This window comes from Cetorhinus maximus, chromosome 21, assembly GCF_964194155.1.
Source record: "Cetorhinus maximus chromosome 21, sCetMax3.hap1.1, whole genome shotgun sequence".
Lineage (NCBI taxonomy): Eukaryota > Metazoa > Chordata > Chondrichthyes > Lamniformes > Cetorhinidae > Cetorhinus > Cetorhinus maximus.
In genome coordinates this window covers 10262035-10283332 of record NC_135899.1, presented here as the reverse complement: position 1 = coordinate 10283332, position 21298 = coordinate 10262035, and the positions used below count along the sequence as shown (strand labels likewise).

General features: G+C 44.9%; 1 long non-coding RNA gene across 1 annotated transcript in view; it reads left to right on the top strand.

Moving 5' to 3' along the window:
- Positions 1 to 21298, top strand: part of LOC144695676 (uncharacterized) — a 306135-nt gene that overhangs the window by 88485 nt on the left and 196352 nt on the right. The gene's annotated exons all lie outside the window — the stretch shown is intronic.

The following is a 21298-nucleotide window of genomic DNA, read 5'->3' as shown; positions in this document are numbered from 1 at the left end:
CAAATAGTAACGAAATATTGAAGAAAAATCTATTTCAGAAAAAATTCATCTTTCGATACAACAAAGGTTCACTAGATTGGTTCCTGGGATGAAAGGTTGTCCTTTGATTGGCGGGTTATAATCTCTGGTGTTCAGAAGAATAGAAGTGATTTCAAAGGAACGTACAAGGTTATGAAGGGCCTTGACAGGGCTGACACTGCAAGGTTGTTTCCCCTGACTGCAGAATCGAAAACACTAGGGCACAGCCTCAGGATAAGGGGCTGAACACTTAGGACTGAGATGAGGAGAAACTTCTTTGGAATTCTCTTCCCCCGAAGGCTGTGGATGCTCCATTGCTGAAATTATTTCAGGCTGAGATAGACTGTATTTTGTAAACCTCTCAGCATGTTCAGGAATATGGGAGAGGATGGGAAGGTGAAGATGAGAGAGAGGATCAGGGATGGTCAAATTACAGAGCAGGCTGGTGCAGCCTTATGATCTACTCCCACTCCGAATCCTCATGATTCGATATAATCAATTCATTAATAAGGAACACTGATCTCAATCATAACCCTGTCACAATGGGTCCTTAAATGGCTTAAAACTGGATAATTAATATACAAGGATATTCACAACTGATTTGGTCAAATCACTTTTGAATGTTCATTTGGAAGAGACTTTCAACATGAAATGTTGACACTTCCATGAGAAAACCAGAAAGGCTCGAATGGTTTGGAACACAAGGAAAGTTGATGATATTTGGAAATATAATGAAGTGAAACAGAAAGTAATGGTTCAGAGATGGCAGGGATGTGTTTTTAACGTTATTATCACCTACTGGCGAGACAGTTCCTCTGGATAGTGTCCTCGGCCCAACCATCTTCAGCTGCTGCATCAATGGCCTCCCTTCCATCATAAGTTCAGAAGTGGGGATGATCGCTGATTCTTGCACATTGTTCAGCACCATTTGGAACTCTTCAGATACTGAAGCAGTCCATGTCCAAATGCAGCAAGGCCTGGGCAATATCCAGGCTTGGGCTGACAAGTAGCAAGTAACATTCACGACACACAAGTGTCAGACAATGATCATCTCCCACAAGAGAGAATCCAATCATCACCCGTTGACATTTAATGACATTACAATCACTAAACCCCCATTATCAGCAACCTGAAGATTACCATTGACCAGAAACTGAACCGAACAAGCTAATAAATAGTTTGGCTACAGGGGAAGTTCAAAGGCGGGAAATTCTACAGCGAGTAACTCACCTCCTGACTCCCCACAGCCTGGCCACCATCGATAAGGCACAATTCGAGTGTGATGGAATACTCTCCATTTGCCCGGATGAGTGAAGCTCCAAAAACACCCCAGAAGCTTGACACCGTCCAGGACAAAGCAGGCCGCTTGATTGGCTTGCCATCCACCACCTTCAATGTTTACTCCCTCCAACATGGATGCACAGGGGCTGCATCCATACACATATGCACCATCTACAAGGTGCACTGCCGCAACTCGCCAAGCGTCCTTTGACAGTACCTTCCAAACCCGCGATCTCTGCCACCTAGAAGGACAAGGGCCGTAGGTGCATGGGAACACCAGCAACCTCCAAGTTTACCTCAGAGCCACTCACCATCTGACTTGGAACTTTATCGCCGTTCCTTCACTGTCACTGGGTCAAATTTCTGGAACTCCCTCCCTAACAGTCATGTGGATATGCCTAGGCCACATCGACTGCACAGGTTTAAGGAGGCGGCTCACCAGCACCTTCTCAAGGGCAATCAGGAATGGACATTAAATGCTGGCCTGGCCAGCAAGGCCCACAGCCCGTGAAAGAAGAACAAAAAATAATTTCTCCATAAATGGGTTACATATTAGCTGGGAATCTGGCGTAATGCACTTCTGTTGTGTCAATTAGTTAGTGGGGTAGTAATTTTTGAGAATTTGGTGTATTGCTTGCATGTTAGGTCATGTTAAGGCTATTTTGAAGGAAAAGTCTTAAAACGATTCTTTCTGTTGGTGGTTGGGATTTTTTTTCTTGCTTTTTTTTAACAAGTGATTGATTTTTACGAGGTCGAACCAGAAGCAAACAGAGTCTGGAGCAAGTTGCAATAAAATATTTATCTTATGCTTCTGGAATGTAATTAAACAACGAGTTGTTCCTCTTAAAGAAAATGCGGTTTCCATTCGATAGTTGAAAGCAGCGATTGACAGCAGAAGGGCTGCACTGATTCATCTCAAATATGGTGATCTGGCGCCACCTCCTGCCAATGCAGCAACATTACAGGTTCCTGCAGTTCCCAGCTCATTCTACCCAGGAAGTTCCTCTCTACAATTGAGCTTCAATTTGTTTCTTCTCTCCCCCAGCCCTACTGAGGTCCTTGCTGATCTTTGAGTTTCCAGTTCCGATACAGGGTTTGTACCCGGAATATTAACCTGGGTTCCCTCTCCACCTGTGCCTGAGACAAAGGAACATCGGAACCGGGGTAGGCCATTCAGTCCATCGAGCCTACTGCTGATCATCCGCTTCAATGACTTTTACCCACAGTAACCCAATATCCCTATTCGCTATTGGCATTTAGAAATCTCACAATCTCTGCATTGAACAAAATAAATGCCTGAGACAGAAACAGAAAATGCTGGAAAAGCCCAGCAGTTCTAACAGCATCTATGGAGAAAAAAAAAATCCAGGATATCAGTGTCGGAGTTCCTCAGAATAAGAAGGCCAAAACCAAGGATGTATCTGGCCCAGATGAATTATAATGAAATATTGGTAGGCAAATATGTAACTGAGCAATGAGCTGCTTTTGAAGAAGAATCAGTTCGGGTCTAGCCAAAGTATATTCCCACGAGGGAGGAAGATAGGGCAAAGAAACTCAGATCTCCTTGGATGATGAAAGAGATTGAGATAAGTATGACACGGAAACAGTCTGCTTATGACAGATGTAATGTGGATAATGCAGTTGAGAACCAGGTTGAATATGGAAAGTTCAGAGGGGAATTAAAAAACAAATAAGAGAAGCAAAGAGAGAGTGTGAGAACAGTCTGGCAGCCAATAGAAAACGGAATCCAAAAGTCTACTATATGCATGTGAATAGGAGGATTGCGGTTCATTACGGACCATAAGAGGGATCTGCACATGGGGTCAGGAGCCATTGCTGAGGTGTGACATGAATATTTTGCATTTGCCTTTACCATGGGGTAAGGTGCTACACAAGTCACAGTAAAAATGGAGGTAGTTCAGGCACTTGAAGTGTTTAAAATTGATAAGTAGAAGGTGTTTGATAAGTGGCCTGTACTTAAAGTTGATAAGATAACAGAATCAGATCCAGTAAAATACACTGAGGAAGTAAAAGTGGAAATTGTGGAGGCGCTGACCATAATTTTTTAATCTTCGATAAACTTGCGGGTGGTGCCAGATGACTGGAGAATTGCATTCTCATTCATAAAAGGGTGTAGAATTAAGCCTAGCAACTACAGGCCAGTCAGTTTAATCTAGCTTGAAGAGAATCTTTCAGAAACGATAATTCAGGACAAACCTAAGTTCCCATCTGATGTGATGCATCAAGTGTGTTGACGTAGTGGGTGGAAGTACATTAATTGTAAAAAAGAGACCTGACTGTGGAAATCACTCCCTGTTAGTACATAGCCTCTCCATCACCAAACCCTGTGCAGTGCCTCACTGTGGTGACATACACAAACTGAGCGCCCCGGGTCCCAGGTTAAACTAGAGGGCACTCGGAGGAGGCCTGGCCCCCAGAAACACAGCATGCGGGTCCACCAGCGAGTGATTAGGCCCTGGTTCCCATGAACCAGAGCCCAGGGCAAAGAGCTTCATCATCTTCTGTGTGTCCTGGCAAAGAAGAAGACTAAGGACATAACCCCAACATAAAACCCAGAGTGGAGTCTCAAACGCCATCATCTATCAGGCAGCTTTCCAACAAGTCCTGCAGCTGAGCTTGTAGCAAATAGTAACTGGCTGCATCCTTTCCTCTGGCATTACCCGCAAGTTTATGGAAGATTAAAAAATTATGGTCAGTGCCTCCACAATTTCCACTTTTACTTCCTCGGTGTATTTTAATGCATCTGATCCTGTTCTGTTGTCTTATCAACTATAAGTACCGGCAGCTTATCAAACACCTTCTACTTATCAATTTTAAACTCTTCAAGTGTCTAAACTTCCTCCCCTTTTACTATGACTTGTGTAGCACCTTACTCCATGGTTTAGGCAGATGCAAAGTATTTATGTCGTACCTCAGCAATGTCTCCTAACCCCATGTGTAGATCCCTCTTATGGTCCGTAATCAGCGACAATCCTCCTTTTGTCATCATTTTACTATTCACATGCATATCGTGCACTTTTGGATTCCGTTTTCTGTTGGCTGTCAGACTGTTCTCATACTCTCTTTGCTTCTCTTATTTGTTCCTTAATTCCCCTCTGAACTTTTTCTCTGAACTGGTTCTCAATTGCATTATCCACATTACATCTGTCATAAGCAGACTTTTTCCGTGTCATCCTTACCTCTAGCAATGCTAACAATGCCAGCGAGGGGATGGGGGTGAGGTGCGTGGGGGGTGGTAGTTGTTATGGGGTCTTGATGCTTGGGGAATTCAGGGTCTCCATGCTATACGACCAAGCCTGTGCCTGGAGTGGACACTCCAGCTTCGTGGATTATGTTGGCACAACATGGGAAGAAGCAGTTACGGTTTACAAATTCTCTCTCAATTAGCGTGGGGAATTAGCACCAGGGGGTATGTTTGATGGTCGTGGAGGTGGGCGCTGGAGCATCATGTCTCATTTGTTAACTACAACCAGGTCCAAGCTGGCCTCAGTCAATTAGGTGTCGTCCTTCCACGGCCTGCCTGCATCAATGGGTGTTTGGAGCTTAGAGAGTTATCTCTCAACATGCGGGTCGATAATCTATACACCGGGCAAAGCAAGTTCAAATAATACACCAGTTTATTTACCTTGCAAGGTGGAACATAAGGACCATGCATCCTGGCCTTACCGACGACTTTCTGCAGATTTATTTTTCATGCAAGACAACTGTCAGCGACGTAGAACTTACAAGGCTCGATGTAGACATACCTGCACTGCAAGAAACTGGGTTTGCTGAAAGTGTACCCCTTAAAAAGAAACACTACACGTTCTTCTGGCAGGAGAAATCTCAAGAGGCATCGCGTGAGCATGGAGTCAATCTTGCAGTAAAAATAACAGGCTTCTTGTGATGATTGAACTACAGCCCCCACCTCCCCCACCCCATCACCACCAACCCCGCCACTTCCCCGCCCACAGAAGGCTCAGAGAGACTTCGTGCTCCTTGTTTGTCAACACGTGTGGACCCAGTTAGCCACATGTGCATCTATGCGTTAACATTCACCTCCACCCCAGATGTCAAGGATCAGGCCAGAGCACCTGACGTTGCTATCAACATAATACCCAGCACCGAGGGATTATTCCTTCTCGGGGTCTTCAATACAGGGGTGGGTGCCGACTGCACAACTTGGACGTTGTGCACAGGGCACCAAGGAACCGGCAAGATGAATGAAAATGGAGAGACGTTTCTGGCGCCATGGACTCGTTGTGATGAACAGTTCCTTGCAAACCGAGCCATGCCACAAGGTGTCCTGGAGACATGCGAGTTCGTGCCACTGGCGCCAGCTAGGCCTTGTCATCACCAGTAATAACATCCTCAACAGTGTCCACATGACCCACAGCTATCACAGCGCTGACTGTGGCACTGACCACTCCCTGTTCTGTAGCAAGAGCAGGCTTCAGCTAAGGAAACGAAACCACTCCGAGAAGAAAGATCATTCTCGGATAAACACTTACCCTACCACTGACCCAGGAATGACCCAGGCGTTTCTCAACATCCTCAATCGGGATCTTTCAGACAACAACACTCAAGGCCAGAGTGTGGAGTCAGAGTGGGATCATCTGTGCAACGCCATCTAACATTGAGTCGATCACTGCAACCAAGAGGAGAGCCCTCATGAACCAGCAGAAACTCTCCAGCAAATAACAGCTATATACACTCAGGACTGCCAGAATCGAGTCTCAGCAGACTCCTCAGTAATGCACCAATCGATATTCATTGAAACTCTGCAAAAGGATACAATCTGCTGATGTATTCCAGGATGCTACAGGGATGTATGACGGAATTAAGAAAGCAACGAGCCCAGCAGCAAACAAGGCAGCTCACTTGAAGACAAAGATAGGGATGATCATCACTGAACCTAGCAATTAGATAGAAGGCTGGTGGACAACGATCTCAAATTCCACGAAATGGGGATCATTGTCACTAAAGAAGCTCTCGGTGCCATTCCAGACGTTCCAATCATGAGGGAGCCAGATAGTGAGCCCAATGTAATGGAACTCAAGAAAGCCATTAACTGTCTGGCCAGTGGCAAAGCTGCTAATTGTTGGCATTCCACCCGAAAATATCAAAAGCAGAAAACGAGCACTGCTGGAGCATTTCCATGAACGTTTGTGTCTTGTTGGAAGGACCGATCTGTGCCTCAAGACAAACGTGATGGAAACATGGTTACCTTGTAGAAAAGAAATGGAGATGGCAGTGAGTGCAACAGTTATCGAGGCATCTACTTGCTTAGTATTATGGGGAAGATCTTTGCTCGCGTTCCTCTGACCAGATTGCAGACCTTGGCAACACGCATCTATCCTGAGTGTCAGTGCGACTTAAGAGCGGACAGATCGATAGTCGACATGGTTTTCTTACTTCAGAGTTGGAGGGAAAGTGCCAAGATTAGCACAGAGCACTCGACATTGCCTCCGTAGACCTCCCCAAGGCCTTCGATTTAGTCAACAGGGATGGACTCTACAAACCGCTGAGGAAAATAGTCTGCCCTCCTGGACCCCAGGGCACCATCCTTTTTTACACGAGAACATGCATAGTTCCGTCAATTGCAACGTAGGAACATCAAGTGCTTTCAAAGTCAGCAGTCGAGTAAAGCAGGGAAATGCTCTGGCGCCAATTCTCTTTGGCATATTTTTTCCTATGTTGCTATTGTACACTTTTGGCAAGTCGAATGAGGGTGCCTACCTGCATGCAGAACTGACGGCAAACTGTTCAATTTGGTAAGGCTGTGCATCAAAACCAACGTACGCGAAGCCTTAGTCTGTGACTTGCTGTTTGCTGCTAAAGCTGTGCTGGCAGCCTATATTGAAGCTCACTTGCAGCAGCTTGTAGATCCCTGACCTGAAAGGTGTTTGGACTGGAAATCAGCGTCAGGTTTGGTCTTCAAAGATACGGTCCAGGGTGCAGAGACTACACCTTTCGTTAAGATAAACAACCTCCATTGCCTGGGTCATGTGACTGCCACATTCCCAAAGACATTCTCAGTTGCAACCTCGAATTGGCATCAGGCCAACAGGAAGCAAACGTCTGCGATATAAGGATGTCTGCGAATTTTATTTTTAATTTATTAATGTATCGATAGGATGTGGGCATCGCTGGCTAGGCCAGAATGCATTGCCCATCCCTAATTATCAATGAGAAGCTCGAGGTGAGCTGCCTTCTGGAACCGCTGCAGTCCATGTGATGGAGGGAGTTCCAGGATTTCGGCCCAGCGGCAGTGAAGGAACGGGAATATATTTCCAAGTCAGAATGGTGAGTGACTTGGAGCGGAACTTCCAGGCGGTAGTGTTTCCATCTACCTGCTGTCCTTGTCCTTCTAGATGGTTGTGGTCATGTGTTTGTTAGTTGCTGTCCGAGGAACCTTGGTGAATTCCTGCAGTGCATCTTGTAGATGGTACACACTGCTACCACTGCGTGGATGTGGTGACAATCAAGCGGGCTGCTTTGTCTGGATGGTGTTAAGCTTCTTGAGTGTTGTCGGAGCTGCACTCATCCAGGCAAGAGGGGAGTATTCCATCACACCCCTGACTTGTTCCTTGTCGATGTTGGACAAGATTTGGGGAGTCAGGAGGTGGGTTAATCGTCGCAGGATTCCTAGCCTCCGACCTGCACTTGTAGCCACAGTAGTCCAGCTGATCCTGTTCAGTTTCTGGCCAATGGTAACCCCCAGGATGTTGCTGGTGGGGGATTCGGTGATGGTAATGCCATTGAACATTTGGGACGATGGTTAGGTTCTCTCTTGTTGGAGATGGTCATTGCCTGACACTTGTGTGGCATGAATGTTTCTTGCCACTTGTCAGCCAAAGCCTGGGTATTGTCCAGGTCTTGCTGCATTTGGACATGGACTGCCTGAATATCTGAGGAACCACGAATGGTGTTGAACATTATGCAATCATCGGCGAACATCTCCGCTTCTGACCTTATGATGGAAGGAAGGTCATTGATGAAGCAACTGAAGATGGTTGGGCCCAAGACACTAACCTGAGGAACTCAGTAATGTCCTGGAGCTTAGATGACTGACCTCAACCACAACCACCTTCCTTCATGCTAGGTATGAATCCAACCAGCAGAGATTTCCCCCTGATTTCCATTGACTCGTTTTGCCAAGGCTCCTTGATGTCACACTCGGTCAAATGTGGCCTTGATGTCAAGGGCAGTCTCTGTCAACTCACTTCGAGAATTTAGCTCTTTTGTCCATTTTTGAACCAAGGCTGTAATGAGGTCAGGAGCGGAGTGACCCTGGTGGAATCCAAGCTTGGTGTTAGTGAGCAGGCTATTGCTAAGCAAATGCTGTTTGATAGCACTGTTGATGACCTATTCCATTAACTTACATATGATCGATGTAGACTTATGGGGCGGTAATTGGCCGGGTTAGGTTTGTCCTGCTTTTTGTGTACAGTACATACCTTGGCAATTTTCCACATAGCAGGGTAGATGCCAGTATTGTAGTAGTACTGGAACAGCTTGGGTAGGGGCAAGTTCTGGAGCTTAGGTCTTCACTACTATTACTGGAACATTGTCAGGGCCCATAGCCTTTGCAGAATCCTGTACCTTCAGTCGTTTCTTGATTTCACTTGGAGAGAATTGCTTTGGCTGAACCTTGGCATCTGTGATGCTGGGGACCTCCAGAAGAAGCCGAGATGGATAAGCCACTGAGTACTTCTGGTGGAAGATTGTAGCAAATGCGTCAGCCTTATCTTTTGCATTGATGAGCTGGGCTCCTCCATCATTGAGGATGGGGATATTTATGGAGCCGCCCCCTCCAGTGAGTTGTTTAATTGTCCACCACCATTCACGACTGGATGTGGCAGGGCTGCAGGGCTTAGATCAGATCCGTTGGTTGTGGGATCCCTTCGCTCTGTCTATCACTTGTTGCTTATGCTGTTTGGCATGCAAGTCGTCCTGTGTTGTAGATTCACCAGGTTGACACCTCATTTTTACCAGTATCTGAAGAGTCACGAATGGCACTGGACATCGTGCAGTTGTCAGCGAATATCACCTCATGTCTGGTGCTGCTCCTGGCATGCCCTTCTGCGTTCATCTCCTGGCTTAATGGCAGTGGTAGATTTGGGGATATGCTGGGCCATGAGGTTACAGGTTGTGTCCCAGTACAACTCAGCTGCTGCTGATGGCCCACAGAACCTCATGGATGCCCAATCTTCATTTGCTAGATCGGTTCAACATCTGTTATATTTAGCACGATGATAGTGCCACACAACACGATGGAGGGTATCCTCAATGTGAAGGCAGGGCTTTGTCTCCAGAATGACTGTGCGGTGGTCACTCCTACGATGCTGTCATAGACAGATTCATCTACGGCAGGCAGGCTTGTGAGGGGGAGCCCAAGTATGTTTTTCTCTCTTCTTGATTCCCCCTCTCTACTTGCCGCAGACCTAGCCTAGCAGCTATGTCATTTACTCGGCCAGCTCAGTCGGTAGTGATGGTACTGAGCCATCCTTGGTCATGGACATTGAGGTCCCCCACCCAGAGTGCATTCTGCGCCCTTGCTACCCTTTGTCCAACTAGTGTTTAGCATGGAGGAGCACTGATTCATCAGCTGAGGGAGGACAGCAGGAGGTGTCTTTGCACATGTTCGAACTGATGCCATGAGGCTTCGTAGGGTCCGGAGTCGATGTTCAGGGCTCCCAGGCCAACGCAATTCCTGCTATATATCACTGTGCCGCTACCTCTGCTAGGTCAATCCTGCCGGTGGAACAGGACATACCCAGGAATGGTGATGAAGGTGGTATCTGGGGCATTTTCTGTAAGATATGATTAGGTGCGGATGAACATGTCACGTTTCACTAGTGTATGAAACTAGTAAGGAGGACTTTGCAGGGTCAACAGGGCTGAGATTTGCGTTGTCGTTTCCCGTGACCCGTCCGGTTTCGTTTGTTGAGGCTTTGTATCAGTTTGATACAACTGAGTGACTTGCTAGGCTATTTTAGAGTCTGTTGTTGTTGGTGGGGTGTGGTTCTCCTGAGAACACTAGTGAAGCAGATGGGTTTCTACAACAATCGACAACGGTTTCATGGTCATCATTAGACTTTTAATTCCAGAGGCTTTTTATTACTGGGATTCGAGCCCGGGCGACAATACCACTATGCCATCGCAGTGTACAAGAGCAAGGGGGCTATGTTGAACTTGTATAAGACACTAGTTCGGCCTCAGCTGGAGTATTACATCCAATTCTGAGCGCTGCATTTTAGGTAGGAAATGAAGGCATTGGAGGGAATCACAGAGTGCAGAAGAGGCCTTTCGGCCTATCGAGTCTGCACCGACACGTGAGAAACACCTGAGCTACCTACCTAATCCCATTTACCTGCACTTGGCCCATAGCCTTGAATGTTATGACGTGCCAAGTACTCATCCAGGTACTTTTTAAAGGATGTGAGGCAACCCGCCTCCACCACCCTCCCAGGCAGCGCATTCCAGACCCTTTGGATAAAAAACGTTTTTCCTCACAACTACCCTAAACCTCCTGCCCCTCATCTTGAACATATGTCCCCTCGTGACTCACCCTTCAATTAAGGGGAACAGCTGCTCTCTATGCACCCTGTCCATGCCCCTCATAATCTTGTACATCTCGATCAGGTCGCCACTCAGTCTTCTCTGCTCCAACGAAAACAACCCAAGTCTGTCCAACCTCTCTTCATAACTTAAATGGCAACATCCTGGTGAATTTCCTCTGCACCCCCTCCAGGGCAATCACATCCTTCCTATAATGTGGCCACCTGAACTGCCCACAGTGCTCCAGCTGTGGTCTCACCAATGTTCTATACATCTCCAACATGACCTCCCTATTTTTGTAATCTGTGCCTCGATTGATAAAGGCAAGTGTCCCATATGCCTTTTTCACCACCCCACTAACATACCCCTCCGCCTCCAGAGATCTATGGACACACACGCCAAGGTCCCTTTTTTCCTCAGAGCTTCCTAGTGTCATACCGTTCATTGAATGCAGAAACTTTTCACGGGAATGATTTCAGGGACATGGAACTTCAGTTATTAAAATAGATTAGAGAAATTCCGGCTGTTTTCCTCAGAGAAAAGGAGGATGCGATGACATTTGATAGAAGTATTCAAAATCACGAGCGCTTTAGACAGAGTAGATAGCGAGAAACTGCTCCCACAAGTGGAAGGATCGAGAAAGAGAGGGCACAGGTTTAAAGTAATTAATAAAGAAGCAAAAGCGACATAAGGAAAATATTTTCTTTCACACAGCGAGTGCTTAAGTTTTGCGATGTGCTGCCTGAGTATGGTGGAGGCAAGTAAAATTGAAGCGATCAAACGGGAATTTGACTCTTATCTACAAAGGACCGATGTCCAGGGCTACGGGGAGAAATGCGGGAGAATGGCATTAAGTAAGTTGCTCACTGGGAGAGCCGATGCAGACATGATGGGCCGAATGGCCTCTTTCTGCGCTGTAATAATTAAGTGATTCTGTGATTCTGATCAAATCAGCACACGCCGTCCCTTTTCCAGAAGTGATTTCCCCTCATGTTGACTAAAGTGTCTAATTTCATAGAACAAATTAATTCCCTCCAATGCTCTCACATGCTCCCCATTATCTGCATGTCTTTCACAAATTAGGTTGATCATGAAAATGTTACACAGAGCTCCAGACGAGACAAATCCAAACTTCTCTAGAAATTCCCTTTCTTGTCCTGAGATCCGTCTCTGTTTCTCTGGTTATACAGATCCCTTCACTGCTTTGACATACAGAGCTAACATCAACCGCTTAATCAGAGGAGCCCACAAAAAGCAAAATATGGGAATGGAGAGATCCCGGGATTAAAAACCGGGCAATGTGAGCATTTAATCTGGGGCCTTGGAGCCCCTTTAGCCCCTTAACAATCTCATTTATAATCAGGGAAACGCAGAGTTTTACCGGGGTTAATGACGCCACTCATTTCTCTCCACGCTGTGCACTGTAAAGGGCCTGTGAATTTTCCAATAGACAGAGCAGCATCGGACACTGAGAGTGACTGACAGTATTCTCTGATCCTGAAAGCATTAAACGGTTGATGTTATAAATTAATCTTTGTTGGAATATGTTAGAATTGTTTTAAATGTTTAAGATATTCGTTCGACTGTTGTGATCGAGCAAATATAGAAAGTGAAATGCTAATGTTGTTTCTATAACTGAGAGAAGCATAACTTGGAAATGCAAAGGGCAGAGATTGGAAAAGCCAATGTCAAGGAAAAGGTTCATAGCGTGATAATAGACTAGTTTCCAAAACACCACTTAGCACAGGAAAATATATTTTTAGTTGTATTAGAAACAAAGTTTGCAGAACAAAAATAAAGGTTGATAACATCTAAAAAGTTTTACATCCAACTATGTAATATGTGGGCCCCGCAACCCTCCTAGACACCTGCGCTGCTCTACTTCTCGCCCTTGAATATCCCTGATTTTAGTCGCTCCACTACTGATGGCTGGCCCATCAACTGGGCCTAAGCTCTAGAATTCCACCATCACCTCCCCCCCCACCCCGAACCCCGACCCACTCACTAACCCTCCCCTCCGCTCTATCTCTCGTTCCTCCTTTGAGACCTACCTCCGTTATCTGTGTTAATATCTGCTTATGTGGTTCGGTGTCAATTTTGCTTTATAACGATCTTGTGAAATGCCTTGGGATTTTCTAATATGTTAAACATGCTTTGTAAGTAGAACTTATTGCTGTTGTGGTTGTCCAGGTTGCAAGATTGTATTATAGTGTAAACACAAACACGCTCCTCCTTTATGGTATGACTTTTCCAGTTCCACATGCTCCATGGAGGCACATGGACGCCCCACTCCTGGAAACATGGGTCGTGTCTCAGGGTCAGCCGGAAGGCCACAGCCAGGAAAGCAGCCTACAGCCTGCAAGTGATCACTTCGGGACCCCGTGCCCACTTGCCACTTAATACACGGTTATATAAAATCTACTACCGTTTGGAAACTGCAATAAAGAATGTTATAACAATAACTCGTGCGTAAAATATGATCAGTTATTGTTGCCCGACGTACGGTCCTTTAACGCTGCTATGGTAACCTGGAAAGAAATCCATAACAAGAATTTTCTAAGCTGTTTTACCAATATGTACAGAGTTTCAGTAAAGCACGACCTACCTTCACTTCTGACAAGCTTCCTCCTGAAATAAATGAAGTAAGAACAAACAGGAGGACAGTAACAAATTTCAGGAGGAAATAGGCTCGTGAAATGCGCAAAGGGGCAGACAGGGATTCATCAGGAAAGAGTAAAAGCGGTGCATTTTTGAAAAAAATATTCGTTGATGCAACACAAACTGCACATCAATTCAGTCCACTTCCTAAGCACAGTGATCGCCACACCCACCTCACTAGACACACGCACACCGCCAAAATATGGAACAGGAATTGGATTACAATGAGAGTTCGAAGAGAAAATTATAGTTGGACAAGGCGGAAATAATGAGAACCCAAGTCTCCAAATCACGTCATCACATTGCCTAGAGGTTCCAAGCATCGCCAATCGGGATTCTGCTGACAGGGTTCGAATCGATTACTTCGGTGGCAACAGAAGAATCGCCCTGAATAGAAAAACAATCCGTTTTAATCCGTTTCTAATTAGAGAGTAAATGCTGCTTTCATTTCCTAGTTACGATCTGATATTTTGTGACCGTGTGATGTTTCACTGAACTGACCCGCAATCTATTCCTTCACCTTCAGAAATGTCAACTGGTATTTTTGCTCCATCTGTTTCAGCAACAATAAACGTTGCCCTTTCTCAGTAAGAATCTGGTGCATTTTAGTGAACTCGGATGTGACGTGGGTCTTGTGCAAAGAGTTGTCCCCGACCGAGTGTTGCAGACTGGCCTATTCCAAGGTCCAGGACTACGTGCTGAGGGACGCACTAAAGCACGGGGCAGCCTCCAAGGAGCAATGGGGAAAGGTCGATGTCTAAGACATAGTGCACCGAGGGGCTGGGAACTATATAGGCCCCTCGGACTGTATGACTCACAATTAATGTATGTAGTGAATACAAAATGTATTATAATTTTATTGAAGCACCTCAGAGTGCAACATGATTATGTCGATAACTCCAATACCATTGCACTGTCTGACTGTACGCAATGACCATATTGCAATGACCGCAACATTCATTGATTGTATTGAAGCACCTCGTGATCCGTATAAAAGTTGAATATGATTGCACTTTTCCTGATGGTAATTTAGAAATGTTTTGTAACGTTCTTTCAGATATTTTATGATTAAAATATATTTTTCCAAAAACAACATGAGTGACATCACCTGACGAGAGAGCAGCAGAGAGATCAGAACCAGCGCGAGTGAGGGGAAGCTTCAAAAATTGAAGTCAGCACAAAAATGAGAGCTGATTGGTGAGTAGTGGGTGAGTGTTTCTCTCCAGATTTTTTCTCCAGTTTTTCTCCTGGATGCATGTGTCCAGTGGGGTTCCACAGAGATCGGTGCTGGATCTCTTGCTGTTTGTGGTGTATATAAACAATTTAGACTTGAATGTAGGAGAGTTGATCAGCAAGTTCGCGAATGACACGAAAATTGGTGAGGTGGTAAAAAGTGAGGAGGATAGCCTTAGATTACAGGAGCATATAAATGGGCTGTCAGATGGGCTGATCAGTGGCAAATGGAATTTAATCCGGATAAATGTGAGGTGATGCATCTGGGCAGGACAAACAAGGCACGGGAATACACGATGAATGGCAGGACCCTGGGAAGTACTGAGGATCAGAGGGACTTTGGTGTGCATATCCACTGGTCCCTTAAGGTAGCGGGACAGGTGGATAAGGTGGTTAAGAAGGCACATGGGATACTTGCCTTTATTAGCTGAGGCATAGAATATAAGAGCAGTGAGGTTATGCTGAACTGTATAAAACGCTGGTTAGGCCACAGCTGGAGTATTGCATGCAGTTCTGGAATCCACATTATAGGAAGGATGTTCAGAGGAGATTTACCAGGATGTTGCCTGGGCTGGAGACTTTTGGTTCTGAGGAGAGATTGGACAGGCTGGGGTTATTTTCCTTGGAGCAGAGGAGATTGAGGGGGGGTATGATTTAAGTGTATCAAATTATCAGGGGCATAGAGAGAGTAGACAGGAAGGAACTTTTCCACTTAGTGTTGTGGGGGGCGGGGGGGCGGGGGGGGGGGTGCGGTGGTGGGGTGGGATCAATAACCAGGGGGCATCGATTTAGAGATTTAGAGGGTATGTGAATAAGATTTTTTTCTCCCTGAGGGTGGTGGGAATCTGGAACACACTGCCTGAAATTATGATAGAGACAGAAACCCTCATAACATTTAAGAAGTACTTGGATGTGCACTTGCGATGCCATGGCATGCAGGGCTATGGGCCTCATGCTGGAAAATGAGATTAGAACAGTTAGGTACTTGTTTGACTGGCACAGACTCTATCGGCTGAAGGGCCTTTTTCAGTGCTGTAGACCCCTATGACTCTATGACTCTATGGATCCCTGTTTAACTCAATCTTACCTCGCTATTATTTGAGCGGCCCAATTACAGAAGATATGATGCACCCATCAGTCTGCCGAAGACAGGTCAGAGTCTCAGGATCTCCGACTCCCCGCGCTGAGATTTCTATCAGCTCGGAAACATTACAATGTTCAGCTTGGCTAAAAGAAGTAAATAGCGGTGGCCTTGGTGCTCAGTGATACTGTCTTTGTTCTACCTACCTATGCTTCTACCAAGATGTTTATATTAAATTCTCACACAGCACCCAGCTGCTTTTGCATCCTGCTATTCACATGCACTAAAAGAAAAGAACTGGCCATTCAAAACATTTAAATTAATTTTACTTAATTAGCATGAAAAAAATGATGTACGGACATCACAGGGTTCTGGCAGATATGAAAACACAGACCTCAAAATTCCCTAAAAAGACATCCAGTTTCTGAAAGCTTCTTTGGTTCCGAAAATAAACTTAATTTGCACAACCATATAGAAAAGAAGCTGCAAATACATCATGTGCTTAATAAAGACATCTTGGAATTCAAGCCTCTATATCAGTGCATCAATACTCTCTCTACCTCCACCACCCCAACCACATTTTCACCACCCACTGTATAAAGAAAATACTCCTAATCTTGGGGGGACAGATGATCGCCGAAACATTCAGGAATCAGTTGATGTTGTTTTGCCTGGGCGAAGGCCACATGGTAATGATCCATTGAGCACAGAACCCTGCATTCTGGAGTTGTCTGGGAGGACCCGGCTTCAACATAAAATCCACTGCATCATCTCTCCAAGCTTCCTGTGCAAAAATCATTCATGAAAGGATATTTACACATGGAGATAGAGGAAATAGCTGAGGTTTAAAATAAAAAATTGTATCCTTCTTTACCAAAGAAGAAGATGTTAAACAGGCCACGGTGAAAGAGGAGGTAATTAATACACTATAAGAGTTAAAAATTGATAAGGAGGAAGCAAAGGATTGGATGTCAGGTAGCGGCTGCCGTTTCTCTCCAAGCCTCATGATGGTTCCGTGTTCAGATAGGATGAGTCAGGTTTTCCCCACTGCAAAGAATCTCTCTGTGCGGGGCAGGGAGGGTGGAGTGGGGGTGGGGGGAGGGCAGGAGGTGGGTGAGGTGCAGGCTTATGGGAAAAGAACAGAAAGCAGGAGTAATTGGGTAGCACTCTAAAAAAAGCTGACAGTGACAGGAGGGGCCGCATGGCCTCCTTCCACGCTGTAAAACTCGCGGATTTTGGACCTGACTATGAATCATGTTAACCCAGTTGTCTTCTTTAGAATCAATGTCGTGGGGATGTCGATCCCAGAAAGCACCGGCTCCTAATTTCATGAAGGCTGGATTCAGTCACATTGGAAATGATTGGAAATATTACCTGATGTCTATTTGGGGTAGGCGTGATCTGAGTGTACGAATTAATGACAAGTGCAGATCAATGTGATGAACCTTGCAGTGTTTCAATGGAAGATTTGGCGATGATAATGTCCGCCTCGACTATTCACTGGCCTACTAGATTGGGGTTAGACTGCACAAGACTTTGATGCAGGATCCAAAGGCAGCAAACTACACTGAGTTGACCCTGTGAACAACATTCCTCGGTTGTTAATATTCAATGACTGTTTTGTATTTTGATCTGATTTATGTATTGATAATTGACAATCATATGCTTTGACACATTAAAAAGTGGTTATCAGTAAGTTGACACATTTGACGCCACCCAGTGATAAAGATAATTTCGCGCAGGTAAAGACTCTGGGGGCTCAGCACTCGGCAGTTGGTCAGACTCTGACTGTGTTTCCTTCCCGCTGGACGGTACACAAAGTGGCGCTGAGGAGTAGCGGCATTTAACTTGCGGCATTAGATGGCAAATCTGAGAGCCAGTCCTGCAGACTGCCCCAGAGAACAATGTCAATTCCCAGACTTAATGTTCAGATTGAAGAGAACTATATATTTCATGATGTTAAAATAGTGAAATACCAATTCAATTGTTCCACACAATGTTTTTAACTTCAAGGTAGTGATAACATTTGAACCCGTGCAGATCGGTAGTAACACGGGGTGAAATTTGTCTTGGCAGTTAGCCAGAAGCAGGCAATAGCACATCAGCCTCCCATTTCATCGGCTGTTGATTTACCATCAGCCTTTGACTTCACTGTTCAAGGTAAACTTTAAACCCATTTAGCCTTTGCAACTTTATCGTGACGAGTCACTTTGACTTTTATTCACTTCCAGCCTTACTTGAGCATCCTTGTTGTTCCAAATCACTGATTTCATTCACCACCATTGGCCACATCTCCCATGCTCTCCCATAAGCAGGCAACACCCCATCACATCGCAGCCTTTCCATGTGAAATGATACCTCTCCGTCCTCATAGTCCAGGTACACACCCATCGTTCGCAGTTTCACACTCATGGTGAGATGGGTGGAAGATAAAGTGTATGGATTTCCAAGAAATGTTAAATTCCTTATATTCATTTCTATTCCCCCGCCACGCCATCTGATATGATATGGATACTGATCCAAACTATCGAGCCGGTACTTCAGACCATTTCCCGTCAATGGATTCTCGAACCATTCACACATTTCAAATCACCTTAATTCTCACCCGCACATCCCAATAGTTTCTTCCTGATGCTGTGAATCCCTCAGATCTCAGCGCCAATAGTCAAATGTTAAACCATTCAGTTAACCTCCGCAGAGAAGTTGAAGGGGAGGTTTAATAGAGAAATTCAAAACCATGAAAGGTTTTGTTAGAGTAAATGGGGTGAAACCGTTTCCACTGGCAGAGGGTTCAGCAACCAGAGCATACAGGTGTAAGGTAGTTGGAAATGGGACAAAGATAAAAGGAAAATACTGCGGATGCTGGAAATCTGAAACAAAAACAAAAGTTGCTGGAAAATCTCAGCAGGTCTGACAGCATCTGTGGAGAGAAAGACAGAGTTAACGTTTCGCGTCCTTATGACTCTTCATCAGAACCAGAGAAAACTAGATATGTGGTGAAATATAAGCTGGTTGAGGGGGGTGACTGATGGAGCTGGATATAGGGCCAGTGATAGATGGAGGCAAAGGAGAGATTGCCAAAGATGTCTTAAACAAAGGGACAAATGGTTGTTGATGGTAGTGATATTAGCTAAAGGATGTGCCAATGGTGACATTAAGGGTCGAAAGCAGAATGAGCAAGTGACAAATGGCCACAGTAGGGTTGGGTTGGGGGGAAGGGACAGAAATAGGTTAAAAGGTGGAGATTAAACAATGGATGGAAATAAATTTTTTAAATAGGTATTTATATATAACTAGGAAAAAGGGGACCAAGAAGGGGGTGAGGATGGAGGAGAGAGTTCATGACCTGAAGTTGTTGAACTCAATAATAAGTGCGGAAGGCTGTAAAGTGCCTAATCGGAAGATGAGGTGCTGTTCCTCCAGTTTGCGTTGAGCTTCATTGGAACATTGCAGCAGGCCAAGGACGGACATGTGGGCATGAGAGCAGGGTGGTGTGTTGAAATGGAAAGCGACAGCGGGGTCCTGCTCATGTTAGCGGACAGACTGAAGGTGTTCTGCAAAGCGGTCACCCAGTCTGCGTTTGGTCTCTCCAATGTAGAGGAAACCACATTGGGAGTTCTGATGAAGAGTCCTATGGACTCGAAACGTTAACCCTGTCTTCCTCTCCACAGATGCTGTCAGATCTGCTGAGGTTTTCCAGCAACTTGTGTTTTTGTTTTGAAAATGCAACTAGGCTGAGAGAAAGAGGGTTTTTCAGAGTCAGATGTGATCTGGAATGCATTGCCTACCTGTGTGGTAGAAGCAACATTTAACAGCAACTTTCAAAAGGGAATTGGGTGAAAACTTCAAAATAAAACACAAAAGAAAATACAGAGCTGTGGGGGAAAGGCACTGAACGAGGACCAGTTGAATAGCTCTATTAGGGTGCCTCTACAGGCACAAAGAGCCGATTGACCATCTTCTGTGCCTTTTCATTTTATGATTTTTCGTTGCTACCCACCCAAAGCAGGATGGCATCTCCACTGCCCATCTCAGAACACAACCCAAGGTGGCAATTGCTGACGTCCCAGACAAACTTCAGTCCCATTTCCAGGCAACTATCACTCCATTTACTCCAGCCGAAGGCTTCTAAAATCACCCAGCTGAATTTGGAATGGGCGCTGTAAGGATTCAGACTGTTTTAGTATAAATAAAACAAACAGCATATTTAGTTTCTAATGTAACAGCAAATTACTGCAGATGCTGGAAATCTGAAATAAAATCAGAAAATGCTGGAAAAACTAAGCAGGACTGGCCACATCTGTGGAGAAAGAAACAAAGTTAACATTTCGAGTCCGAATGACTTCTTTAGAACTAAAGAGAGGTAGAAATGTGATGTGTCTTTTCTGCTTCTTGGATTCAATTATGAGCTGAGTCATTCTTTGAGAAAACTTTCTATTCCAACGGTTCTCAGGTTTTTTTTGTTGAAGATCCACTTTACAAATAAATTATCAATCATGGAGCCAAATGTAAGTTATAATGTATAACACTCTATAAAAGCCATAAAGTAACATCCAAAGAGTATTTTAATAATGCTTTTAATAAAACAAGTAATTACATAGTCGTGATTTAAGGACTATTTCACTGACGTAGACAGTGATGAGACAGACCAGACAAACCAAAGAGAAATGATAACTGTGACTCCACGAACATTCCAGCGCTGCAACTGAACTGCTTTTCACGTGGTTAAAATTACCTGTTAAAAGCATAGATACAGTCCACACATCACGTTCAATACAGACAGACTGTCAAATCAGTACTCACAGCAGTCTCACATCATTTGCATGTTTAAAGAGTCTCTAGGCAGGTTCCTATTTTACTATAAAAGTAACCTGCTAGAAACACATGGGGTTCCTTCCCTCTTATTTTATTAGAGTACCAATTTGAGTGTGACATTCTGGGCAATACTTACAGACCTGTACAAACCCAGTCCAGGTTCTCAGTGTTATTTAAACATACAAGCAAGTTACATTATTGAAACATGGTGAGAGATTGAAGTAAATCACACTGATAGTTTTATCGCGATTACAAGAAACAAACCAACTAGAGATTAATATAAACAGAAAATGATGGAAATACTCAGCAGGCCAGGCAGCATGATAACGGCGCTTGCTCACTGCCTGAGCCCAAATTGAAGACAGCCGAGGATCACAGCAGCAGCTGGTCTCCCACCTCCCCTCCCCTCCCCTCCCCTCCGACCGAAAGGAAATGTCAGACTCACCGCTGAAAACCATGACAGCCGAAACATCCATCAAGTGAAGAAGGGAGAGAATTCGGGAGGTTTGGGGGTGCAAATCTTGACAGCTGCTCATGCAGGAATAACACTAACTCCTGGGAATTTATACAAAGCGGGGATCTTGTTATTTTAATTCGGTTCACTTCATAATTTTCCTTTTTATCTCTTCTCAACCTCTGGAGAAATTA